General features: G+C 42.6%; 1 pseudogene; it reads right to left on the reverse strand.

Annotated features, from left to right (window-relative positions):
• The window catches only part of LOC128666875 (cytochrome P450 2G1-like), a 174,227-nt pseudogene that overhangs the window by 7,671 nt on the left and 153,347 nt on the right, over positions 1–13,209 (reverse strand).

Below are 13,209 nucleotides of genomic sequence, written 5' to 3' on the forward strand. Positions count from 1 at the left end.
ATTTCCCCCCCCTTCTTCCAAAATCTCCACCCCCAATTTCTCTATAACTGTCGACAACTTGATCATTACTACTACGCCGCATGCCAGATGTCTTGGGGTCACACTTGACTCAGATCTTTCTTTCACTCCTCACATTCAGTCCTTGGCTAAATCCTGCCGCTTCCACCTTAAAAACATCTCTAAAATTAGACATTTCCTTACACAAGACACTACTAAGATTTTAATCCACTCTCTCATCCTTTCCCGCCTTGATTACTGCAACTCTGTCCTCTCTGGTCTCCCCAGCTGCCGCCTAGCTCCTTTACAATCCATAATGAATGCCTCTGCCAGGCTCATCTTCCTTACACGTCGCTCTTCATCTGCTGCACCACTCTGCCAATCTCTTCACTCGCTTCCTCTTGCCTCCAGGATTAAACACAAAATTCTCCCTGTGACATACAAAGCCCTCAACTGCACTGCACCCCCCTATATCTCAGACCTTGTCTCCAGATACTCTCCCTCCCGTCCCTTTCGCTCTGCTCATGACCTCCTACTCTCTTCCTGTCTTGTTACCTCCTCACACTCCCGCTTACAGGACTTCTCCAGACTGGCTCCCATCTTGTGGAACTCTCTGCCTCGCTCCACAAGACTCTCCCCTAGTTTTGAAAACTTCAAGGGCTCCCTAAAGAGTCTACTGTTCAGGGATGCATTCAACCTACACTAACCTTTCTTTATACTGTTTCCTCTCCTCCATTGCTATTTTCTTGAACCCCCTTAGCATGTAAACCTAAGAGCCATGCTGTTTGTAGATCACCTTCTTTAGAGCTGACTACAACAGTGCGACTCTTGGCAGGGCCCTCTACCCGTCTGATCCCTATAAATGTTTCCTTGTATTCTGCCTATGTTTATAGCGTTGCAGAATCTGTTGGCGCTCTACCAATAACCGATAATAATAATAATAATATTAAGAGGCATCCAGCCTCATATATGTTGTGTTACTGGCTATATACTTGTTTTATTTTCTGGGTGAATTAGCTATATACTTGCTTTCTGTATTATGACTAGCTTTATACCTACCTACAGATGTGATTTTAATATAGAATTCTAAATGGGTTGCTAAATGTATGTCAGCTTACTGGCAACTATATAAAACTCCTCGGGGGGCGGAGCTAACAGCCAACAAGAGCAGTCGTGTTTGAGAAGAGCTCCTGACATTGTGCCTTACAAAAGTGACTTTATAGTCAATCTACCCTATTTTATGGCCAAACTTTTGTCAAATAGTCCTTACTGAAGACAGTCGTCATACTTTCGGCTGATAGCCGGACTACCCAGCTGAGATTTTCAGGCTCAAGCGACACCCTGACCTGACTCGACTCCAGCACCGGGGGAAACATCTTACAGCTGCTCCGGAGGGTCGGGGATCCGCTCCGGATCCATTACTAGCTGTAATCAGCTTGACTAGGTGCAAGATTGAGCCTCCAGGTCCTCCCTTACGAAGCCGGCGAGAGGAGCCAAGCGGGTCTGCCGTGCTACCCCTCACTACTAACCTAGCCGCCCGCGGTAGCGCATCTGGAGAAACCGCATCACCCTGCATATTCGCGGCTCATCAGGATCGCCTACTCCCACCTCTACAGTGAATCCTCCTGGGACCGTCGTAGGCCTGGATCCACGTACACCCTCAGGCTGCGCTGTTTGGCGCGAAACCCCGCCATCTTGTTGGGGGCCTATCTAGACCTGCAGTCCGTGCTCACGGGAGCCTGGCCCTCACCGAAGTAGATCCAGACACCTCCTTGCTGACAAGAAGCGAAACGGAGCCTGAGAAGTATTGGTGAGTGAAAGCCTAGCGGCTCCAAACACCCAGTGACATACGACACACGCTGCCCGACACCCTAACCGAGCCATCAGAGGGGAGACTAGCCAGACATGGGACTCAGTGGATTTTAAGTAAACTCCCTCATTAATGAAGCCTGGGCCCCTAAGTTAAAGCCTGCACTTTTCCCTGCCACTGACCGGCATACCTAAGGGAACCAGACGGGCACAATTCTCAGTGAACACAACCGTTAATTTTTATTAGCCTAGGCTTTGGCAAACTCTGGTCCCTATTTACAAACTTTCCTGGGCCTTCTTGTTTTCATAGCTATTGTTGGGCTCTGAGATGAATCCCTACTCTATCCTTTAAGCCCTCCTGGTCGTATCCACTGTTTCCGGGTTATTTTTTTGTGCTCAACCTGTGTAGGGGAGTTTCGGCCGACTCCTGCCCCTGCATTTTGATTCCCGCTGCCTCCTTTTGTATAGGCAAGATCTTGGTCTGGTTTTGACTATAAGAGATGGAGGGGTAGAAGCCGGGTGGAACTTCAGGGCCTCACTCTTAGGATGTGTGTTCAATCCCGTCTCTAAATGTAACTAAAGTGTCTTAATGTAACCTTATTGAATCTGTCTATACAATCTAGCCATACATTGTCTAACCTACTTAGCAACTTGTTCATAGGTTTGTCAGTCGAGTGACCGCTTAATTGAAGCAAACATGCCTCACACTGCTAGAAGGCAGTCTAGGGCCCCAGGTCCATCCAAGAAAACTGTCTTGGACCACTTCACACAGCCATTGCGGAGGCCTGATGAAGAGTCTCACAACGACCTTAGTGACTCAGAGTCAATTGCAGAGAGATCTCAACCTGAAACTACTTCACCTTCCAGGTCCCAACACTATATCACAGAAGTAACTCTCAAAAAAATATTTGCACAGCAGACGCGCTCCATCACTTTGGAAATACAAAGGAGCCATGCCGAACTTAAGAAAGATATAGGTGAAATTGGGGACAGAGTAGATTCATTGGAGAGGCGACAAGATGACATCACTACAGACCAGTCTAATCTACTGGCATACTCTGAGTCGTTAGCTGACCAATTGAGCCAATTAGAATTCAAACTGGCGGATGTTGAAGACCGGGCCAGACGGAATAATATCAGATTCCGGGGCATCCCAGAAGATGTTTCGCCTGCAGATCTACAACCCTACTTGTCTGAACTCTTTAATAATCTGCTTGATTCTACCGAAGGTATGACCACCACAATGGAGAGGGCACATAGAGCCTTGCGCCCAAGATCAGTCTCACAAGACAAACCTAGAGACGTCATAGTCTGCTTCCACAGCTTCCTTTTCAAAGATAAGCTCATGCAGGCCGCCTTCCGCAAGCCACAATTGGCAGAGAAATTCCAGAATCTCCAGCTTCTACCGGATCTATCGGCTCATACTTTGCAAAGCCGCAGGCTCTACCAACCAGTCACTTCCGAGCTTAGAAAAGCGGGCCTTAAATATCGCTGGGGTTACCCTGCCAAGCTGATAATCACCAAGGACAACCAGACCCACACTGTCTCATCGCTGGCCCAGGGCACTACTCTGCTTGCACAATGGGGCCTCATAAAAGGCAGCACAACAGAACCAGCTCCACTCAAAGCAAGATTGAGGGCCACGGCGCCTGATTGGCCGCTTGGGGTCCAGCAACTTAAAAGACAGAAAACCCAAGCAATTCAGGATTCTCAGGATTCTTTGGTGACTCTACCCTGACCATTGGTCACGTCCAAAGTGGAATGAGGTTCCACACCTGACTTTCCACTTTATGCTTCTTTTCCCCAACATGGCCATCTGGGGGACCCCTGACAGAAGTCAGGCCTAACTTGTTTCAAGTACATATAAGCTTTCATCTTTTGTTATATTCTAATCAAAACTAAACTGTGGTTGATGTCTGAAGACATCTAATTTTCTTGTTGATAACCTTCTTTTTACAGGTTAAGCTTCACTAAATGGTAACAAGGGGCCACCCTAGCACAGGTTTAGCAAGCAAGTCCAGTTGGGGAGACACTGATAATGTTGTTGCTAAAGTTGTTGATGTTACTAAATTTGTTGGCTAATGTATGATTATTATTGTTTATGTTTACATAGTATTATATCAGGGCACTTCTAAAGGGACCATGACACTCCTTAGTTGCATACAACTCACACCTTCCCTCAGCATGAGCTCATTGTCAAGTTGCCTTCACATTAATGTTATTGACGAAAATCATTTAATTTATAGTTAGAGTGAGGCCGGATACCCCGGCCCATCCTCATATAGCTCCCCCCCAAAAAAAAGGCAGCCCACGCCAGGGTTCCACCTAGGTGGACTATTTCCACCTCAAACCTTAGTACAGTACTCACAGACACAGAGTATACACTGAATTTCTTACATCATCATACCCCCATTCTTCCTCCCCCCCCCCTTCCCTTTCACGTTAAACTAATGGCAAATCAACTCAGACTACTCACCCATAACGCGAAAGGCCTCAACTCCCCTCACAAGTGGAGGCTTCTGGCCAGAGAACTCCAATTCCATAACCCCGATGTTGTCTTTATACAAGAGACTCATTGGAAATTAGACGCCCCGCAGCGTTTCCACTCCCGTTCTTACTGGAGACCTGATCACTCCCCTTTTGTCAAGAAAGCCAGGGGCACAGCCATACTCCTACATCGCAGAGTAGCATACGAACCCATTCAGACGTTCAGAGACCCTCAGGCCAGATTCACCATACTAATCTGTAAATTAAATCACGTGCTACACACATTGGTTTCCATCTATCTCCCAAATTCTCGCCAACCTACGTGTCTCCGCAAGATTCTCCAATTAGTAGACCAATATAGACAGGGACGAGTAATTTTAGCGGGCGACTTTAACATGACCTGGGACCCCTCATTGGACCGTAAAACTAAGACCCCGGACAACTCCAATCCCCAAGCAAACAGTCTCTCCGCTAAGTTCCGGGCTGTAATGACCCACTATGGCTACTTTGATATATGGAGATCCTTGCACACCAGAGACAGAGACTATACTCAATACTCATATCCTCATAAGACCTACTCCCGGTTAGACCACATGTTTTGTCATGCAGAGACCTTAGACTCGGTTATACGTTCAGAGATTGCTGTAAGCTCCTGGTCAGATCATGACTTAATCTTTACAGACTTACACCCCATGGACAAACCCACACTTCAGACAGGTTGGAAGCTCCCACGTCATATCCTAACAGACATCGCGTTTAGGGAAGAACTGAGACATGACTTATCCGAACTAATCAGACAAAATGACAATGGACAGACCCCAGCCGATACCTTATGGGGTGCCATCAAAGCAATGGCCCGCAGACTTATTATCCGCAAACAGAGCCAATTGAGAAAATTGGCTGGCCTAACGCTTGCACAGGCGCATGCCAAACTCAGACACCTGACGGACCTAATACATCCTGATCAGGTGGGGTTCATCTACAACAGAGAGGGCCCAGACAATACCAGACGCCTCATTAACATCATGAGCGAGTCAACCAGGATGAAAAAGCCCTTCTCGGTTATCTCCTTAGACGCCGAGAAGGCTTTCGATCGAGTCCGGTGGGACTATCTATGGGAAACGCTCCAAGCCTTTCAGTTTCCGCCTGAAATCTGCATGGCTAGTAAAGCCCTGTACTCGACCCCAACGGCATTTGTCAGAGGGTTGGGTTTACGAACCTCACCGTTCAAAATATCTAATGGCACCAGGCAGGGGTGTCCTCTTTCGCCCCTGTTGTTTGCTTTGGCGATCGAACCTTTGGCCATGACAATCCGGTCGGACACGTATCTCGCAGGGGTTAGACTCTCGGGCTCGCTACATAAAATAGCACTGTTCGCAGACGACGTAACAGTTTTCACCACGGACCCGGCCAAAACAATACCTAGATTGCTGGAGACTTTAGAGACTTTTGGAAATCTCTCCTACTACAAACTTAATACAAACAAAACAGAAATTTATTGGTGGGGATATCCGCCAACCTACATCCGCGAGCTAACGGACAAATATCACTTTAAGTGGTTAACCGAGCGGATTACCCACTTAGGGGTTAAGCTGTCTCCTAGTGCCCAACAAATGATTAAAGATAATTACCTCCCCCTCCTAGTGGAACTAAGGAAGTTAAAGGACAAGTGGGACCACAAGTCCATTTCATGGATAGGAAGAATAACTTCTCTTAAAATGTCTTTCCTCCCCAAACTGACATATCTGTTTCGCTGCTTGCCAATTAGAGTGCCAAGACACCTTCTCCTTCAATTCCAGAGCGAATTCACGAAATTCATCTGGCAAGGCAAAACTCCCCGAATCGCCCATAAGACACTGCAGTTTCATATCCCGTTAGGAGGATTAGCATCACCGTCGGTAGTGAAATATTATGAAGGTGCCATGCTAACGCATATCTCCCAATGGGGAGTGCTTCAGTCTCGCGACAGGTGGAGGGTACTTGAGCAAGCATCACTGCCGCCCAGTGTTCTCCTCCGAGATGTTCTCTGGATTCCACAACACAGTCGCAGATCATTGAACATAAGCAATCTGGTCATCCTGGAGTGCTTATCAGTCTGGGACAGACTAAGACATCGCCAACTTATTGCCCCCCACCCTTCCCCAATAACTTTGGTTGCCGGTCTACTCCAGAATTTACCGGACACCCATCCGAACACGTGGGCTCGGTTAGGGATCTCTAAAGTCTCAGACTTTTGGTCCACCACTAACCTGGACGAGTTTTTAACCCTGACACAGCTTAACCCGCAGACAGATGTCCCTCAGTTTCTCAGGTTTGAAATATGTAGGATTCAGAGCTTCCTGAGAAGTTGGAGATTTCTTCCATCTGCTTCTCGCCCCCTTACTCCTTGGGAGTCTACCTGGCAGGGTGGACGCAGACTTATCCGGCCACTTTCAAGGCACTATGCCCTACTAGATGGCACTTCTCCGCCGACACTGGCCCCACATCTCTTAAGATGGAATATCCTTCTGGGTTTTGAAATCACTATTGAAACTTGGCAAAGAGCCATCCAGTTAACCAAGAAGACACTACATTGTGTAACGATGTTTGAGACATACTATAAGGTCCTCTCTCACTGGTACTTTGTCCCTTCAAGATTGTCTAAAATGTTCCCAGGAACCTCTCCTCAGTGCTGGAGAGGCTGTGGTCATCGTGGCAGCCTACTGCATATCTGGTGGGAATGCCCCATTATTAGACCCCTATGGGAAAGAGGAATACGGACCCTCTCAGAATATGGCATTAGGGTGACTGCTGGCTCGGCGTTAGCCCTTCTCCACTTAAGACTACACGCCCTACCCAGTCACCAAGGTCGGTTTGGAGTCTATCTCCTGGCCTCAATTAAGACCAGTATAGCCAGGGCCTGGAAAAGAGAGGCCCCTCCTAGCTGGGAGGACATCATCCACACAATGGCTTATCTGTACACAATGGAAAAGCCCATATATTTTGATCTCAATAAATCTGACTTATTTGAGATGATTTGGGCTGACTGGAAGAATGATCATGATACCTTGTGGCACCCTCGAGCTCTGGGAACGGACACCTAATCTGACGACAGGTGACTGGACTATTCTATCTGACAGGTACCGTATGTAGGTGCCTAGAGACACCCACTACATCACGCTTCCCCCCCCTTCCCCACCTCATACTTATGAAGCCCTCCCCTTCCCCCCCCCCGTGTTGATTTACTATACTCAAAACTCATTAGCTAAAGTGCTCTGCTGTACTCTCATTTATTTATTTATTTTATTTTCTTATTTTCCAAATGAGTGAAATTTCATGTGCTGGGTCTTATGACCCAAATTCCCGTTTATTTCCATTAATGAAAAAAGGGGTCCTGCGAGTCCCCAACTGTTATGTTATGTATTCGTAAAATTTTGAATAAAAAATATATTTAAAAAAAAAAAAAAAAAAAAACTCCTCTGTATATATGTGGTTACTGGCTATTTATCTGCCCTTTGTCATTATAGTTTTTTATATTATATAGTTTTGGATTGTCTAGCTCAGGGCAGTTTCTAAACCATAATATTTGAGTATGGAACAATTTTATCACATAGATAAATATCAAGGGTAAAACGGGTACTGGTTGTGAACTGTTAAGCATTTATACATGGCATCTGCCATGGGCGCTTATCCATCCGGCTGGAGCCACATTTTGGAGATGAGCCAGTCCTGGCCTGAAGGTTTGGAGGAGGATCCAGAGCTGTGCTTGAGAATCTCAATGTTGGTGTGGGTAGTAGCACAAGATGTTTCTGCAGCATCTCTTTGAGGACTGGTTGAGTGCCTTTTTTAGAGCTCTTGTTTTATGTACTTTGTGCATGAAGTGATCCTTGCACGTCTTCCTATCACCAAGACTGTTTGATATGTCTTCTAATGCCCATGCTGTAATCTGTGCTTGATTATATGTACCATGATACTAGCATACCTATGTGTGTCGTGTCCTTCTGAATCTGACCCTAAAATGTACCCTGGCATATGTCTTGTGCCTTCTCCTTGTCTGTACCTTGTACTGTGGATTGTTTATCTGGATAAAGAACCTTGGAACTGTTTCCTGATTTATCCTGGTAATCACCCCTTTTGCTATGAATACTGATTATATGGTGCTGACCCTTGGCTTGTCTACTGACTACCTTCCTGGTTTTACAAACCAGTAAAACACTGCTGTTATCTGAGGCGGAGTAAAGTCCTGACCTGCTCAAGTCCTGTAGAAGTAGTTCCAGCTATCAAAGCAGGTAATTATTTTATTATCTTATATCAGTGAGGGTCAACCTTTTAACAAATGGGTTCTACAGATCAATATTTTAGAACTCTTAAGGGCCCAAATCCAAATGTTAATTACAGACTCAATGACACTTTACTGACTGTTACAGATGAGGAACAGGACTTGGGAATTATTATTTCAGATGATTTAAAACTTAGTAAACAATGTAGTAATGCAGCGAGTAAGGCTAGCAGAATTCTTGGATGTATTGGTAGAGGTATTTGCAGCAGAAATAGTAAGCTTATTATGCCACTTTATAGATCATTAGTTAGGCCTCATCTTGAGTATTGTGTGCAGTTCTGGAGGCCATATCTTCAGAAGGATATTAACAAACTTGAATCTGTGCAAAGGAGGGCTACCAAAATGGTACATGGTCTAAATAAAACTTACCAGGATAGGCTCAATGACCTAAATATGTATAGCTTAGAGGAGAGAAGGGAAAGAGGTGATATAATAGCAACTTTCAAGTACATTAAAGGGTTTAGTAAAACTGAGGCTGTGGGTATTTTACATAAAATGGAAAATTCAAGAACAAGGGGTCATGAGCTCAAGCTAAAGGGTAGTAGATTCTGGAGTAATTTGAGGAAGCTCTTCTTTACAGAAAGAGTGATTGATTTATGGAATAAACTTCCTCAAGAGGTAGTAGCAACAACCACTGTGGGGGACTTTAAAAATGTTTGGGACAAGCATAAGCCTATCCTACGAACTAGATAAGTTTATACTGTTAGGTAAGGTTGGTCAGACTTGCTGGGCCTATGGCTCTTATCTGCCATCAATATCTATGTTTAAAGAGACAGATTTAAAGGGACATAATACCCATAATGCTAAATCACTTGAAAGTTCTGAAACATAACTGTGAAAAGCTGATGAAAATATCACATGAACATCTCACATGAACAGTAAAAAGGAAGATATTTTATCTAAAGATATATTAAGCTTGCAATAGTAAGTGCTCAGTAAACAGTTATTCTTCAGCTACTGTCTAGCTGCAGGTTGAAAAAGAAAAAACAACAGCCAATCAGCATCAACAGTGCTGAGATCATGCTTAGCTTTATTGTGATTTCATGAGAATGAAATCACACAATATTTCCTAGTAAACTTTCTTAAAAGGAAAAAAAACATGACTGTGCCTGCACGTGCCAGGTGCACACTCCCTTGCAAGTCCTGGGACTAGCATCCTGATTGGCTGTTTTACAGTGGGGTGTGAATACTTAGGATATTTTTATGTAAAATCTCTTCCCTTTTTTACATATAGATGGTCAGGTAATATATTCTAGTCAACGTTTTATAGCTATGCAGCATCACTGGCACTATTCGTGATCCGTTTGGTAGAACTACAGGTATTGCTTGGAATACACTTACAGTCACATTCATGTATTTGCCTACCGCATAGAGGTCTGATAATGGTTTGCTGTTTTAACATGGTGATACGGGGCTCACTCATAACAGGCATCTATATCCCATTTTCAAATCAGTGGAGTTCTAGTTGTAATAATAACTTTTGGCACGTTACCCACCACCATTTATATATTAAATATGTAAACTATGTTTGATTACACGTGTCCTCTGTGGGGGCTTTCTCTGACCTCTCAATTATATCACTTCATCCCATTGGGGGCGGGCACTAGACTCGCTCTGTCTGGAAGGGCTGTAGGTACTGTTCAGACATCACATACTGTCTTATTTATTTCTGTACCGCTTAGAGATGTAGTAGAGTTTTGTGCAATAGGAACTTGTGACACATTATGTTTCGCTACGGGAATTGTCCCCAATCACTAGCCAGTCTGGTATATCTAATATTACCCTCTAATATAACCCTCACATATGGGCTACAATCTGTACACAATGGTACATAATACACATTTATACATATGACATTACTCCTACCAGGCTCAATACACCCTAGATAAGACATTGGGTGTTTTTTGGTTTATCCACAATTACACAGTTTACATCTATAGTGTATGACACATGATACATTGTTTCCAAGCCATATAGTATGTACAATGTTATTTACTTTGGTAACTCCTGTTCTACAGTTAATCACTGTATTCTGTATTTTGTTGTTAATAATTAATGCATTGTATCAACATCAACTGTCAGTATGTGGCTAGCATGTTAAGAGTGTTTTTCACTAATTGTTCATTGTTTTTTCATGTTCACTTTTTTCAGGTGTTGTCTGTGGTTTTGATTTTCTTAAATTGCTTAATTGGTTACCAGCCAGCTATATGTTGCCTAGCAACTAATTTTGGCGCTTTTTTAACAAGGGGATGGGTCCTTGTATGTATAAATGTTTGGCACTTTGTATTGTTCTTTGGTCTGAGGAAGGGGAAGCTTATATTTAAGACTAGAGAGTGCTGTCTTCTCTTTACTATATTATTACCCACATTCAAGCACCCTGGCATTTGTGACACAGTTCGTGAGAGTGCACTTGTCCTAGTATCATATATATATATATATATATATATATATATATATATATATATATATATATATATATATATATATAACTCTGCTATATACTTTCATTATTTATTGTGTCCCCTTTTCATGAAATTCCATTATGAAATTGTGAGCTTTTCAGTTCCTGTTAGAAATGGAAGTGCAGAACACTGTTATATTCTGCACAGTCATTGGCTGCACACTCTAGTGACCTATTTATAACTGTTCCTAATTGGTCACAGCAGAGAAGGTAACCTAAGTTACAACATGGCAGCTCCCATTGTTTTATAGACACTAAAACTTTACAATTATTGTATCAATATTTCAACAGCTAATGAAACGTTAAAATAAATCTACATGCTATTCTCAGACTAATCTTTTCTTTGAATGTATCATTCTACCTACCATTTTTTATGGCTAGATTACAAGTGGAGCACTATTTAACACTCCCGCTAGAGCGTTAACTGCACTAAAAGTAATCTTTTTACATGTCTCGGGTTGTGCTTGTATTATTGGTTAAAAGTAAACTGTTTTTGCTTGCATAGAAGTCAATGGAGCAAAAAAAGTGACAAAAAAACACCCTACGCGCGTGCAAATTTAATTGCATATTTTCAAGCGCCCTAACCGGACATGAAAATATTAATATTTTACATTTCAATGTTCTGCACTGAGCAGAATATGTTCTACCTATTTATAAATACTACATCTATCAGGACCGACTCACCTCCAACCCATGGCTCCAGCCGGATAGTTAAGCGCCTGGTGGTATCTGAATGCTTAACAGGGCCCCCTCTTGTGGTATTTATTTTTACCTCTTTTACCTATCTCCTACCAATGCATAGAATGCTACCTTGCACATTAAAGTCAGATGGAACCTTTACGTTTAGCGTTTTGAACTTAAAGAAACATGAAACCCAAATGATTTTTTTTTTCATGATTTAGAAAGAGCATGCAATTTTGAACAGCTTTCCAATATACTTCAATGTTTTTATTTGCTTCATTCTCTTGATATCCTTTGTTGAAAAGCAGTAGCTGTTGATTGATGGCTGAACATTGAAGCCTCGTTTGATTGGCTGACCCATGTGCATTGCTATTTCTTAAACAAAATAGATCTAAAGAATTCTCCTGCAGCCCCAAGAAACACCATTTCGGAGGTTTAAAATTCATAGAGAATGAGATTTTTATGCAAAATGTTGAACAATGGGTATTTCATCACAAAAGTTACATTTGGTAGCACCTCAATTTTCTAGAACCACTTGTGAGTAAAATACACAAATAAGTCAGATTTCACTAACAATGCTACATAGTTTAATTTAATTTACCTTGGGAATGGTATATCCTTGGAATTTGGTGTCTTTCATAACTGAATGTGTGACGTTTAGTGGAGCAATATCAGCGAATCTCTGTACTTCATTGATTACGGCTTCTGTATAAGGCATCTGGCTCCGATCAGACAGCAATGGAAGTCTGTTTCTTCCGATCACCTGGTCAATTTCCTTGTGAAGTTTAGCTGTCACAGAAAATATTTCTATTAAAAACTTTCAAATATTTTAAGACTTTTTATCAAAGGGACACTAATATCAAAATTAAACTTTCAAGATTCAGTTAGTGCATGCAATTTAAAAAAAAAATAATCTAATTTACTAAAACTATCAAAATGTGCACAATATTTTCATATGAACACTTTCTGAAACACCAGCTACTAATTAGTTGACAGTATATACTGTATACTGTATAGATACACAAACATTTTGTAATTGGCTGAAGGCTGCCACATGATACAGGGAAAATAGAAGTAACTTGAAATTTGTCAGAAAAAAAATGTACTACTCATTTGAATTTCAGACTACAGATCTGATGATCAAAATCTCACTAGCATGGAGAGAATGATGTAAAATATTTTTTGAACATTATATAGTAATGAGTCTCTCTTTTACACCCAGAGCCCTGTATACTGAGTTAAACAGCTCCCAAGCTAAAATTAGCTTTTTATAAAATAGTTTGAGGGACCTTACAGTAGTTCATGGATAATCTCATTAGAGTGGAGAGTTTTAGATAATCAGGTAGAGTTAAATTATTCTGGGGTGATTGACAAGCCCAAGGGTGGGCCAAACAAAGAATTGCTTGGGCAATTAAATACAGGCAGCAGATAATACCTTACAAGCCCCTAATGTGAG

The sequence above is a fragment of the Bombina bombina genome, chromosome 7, assembly GCF_027579735.1.
Source record: "Bombina bombina isolate aBomBom1 chromosome 7, aBomBom1.pri, whole genome shotgun sequence".
NCBI classification, from domain to species: domain Eukaryota; kingdom Metazoa; phylum Chordata; class Amphibia; order Anura; family Bombinatoridae; genus Bombina; species Bombina bombina.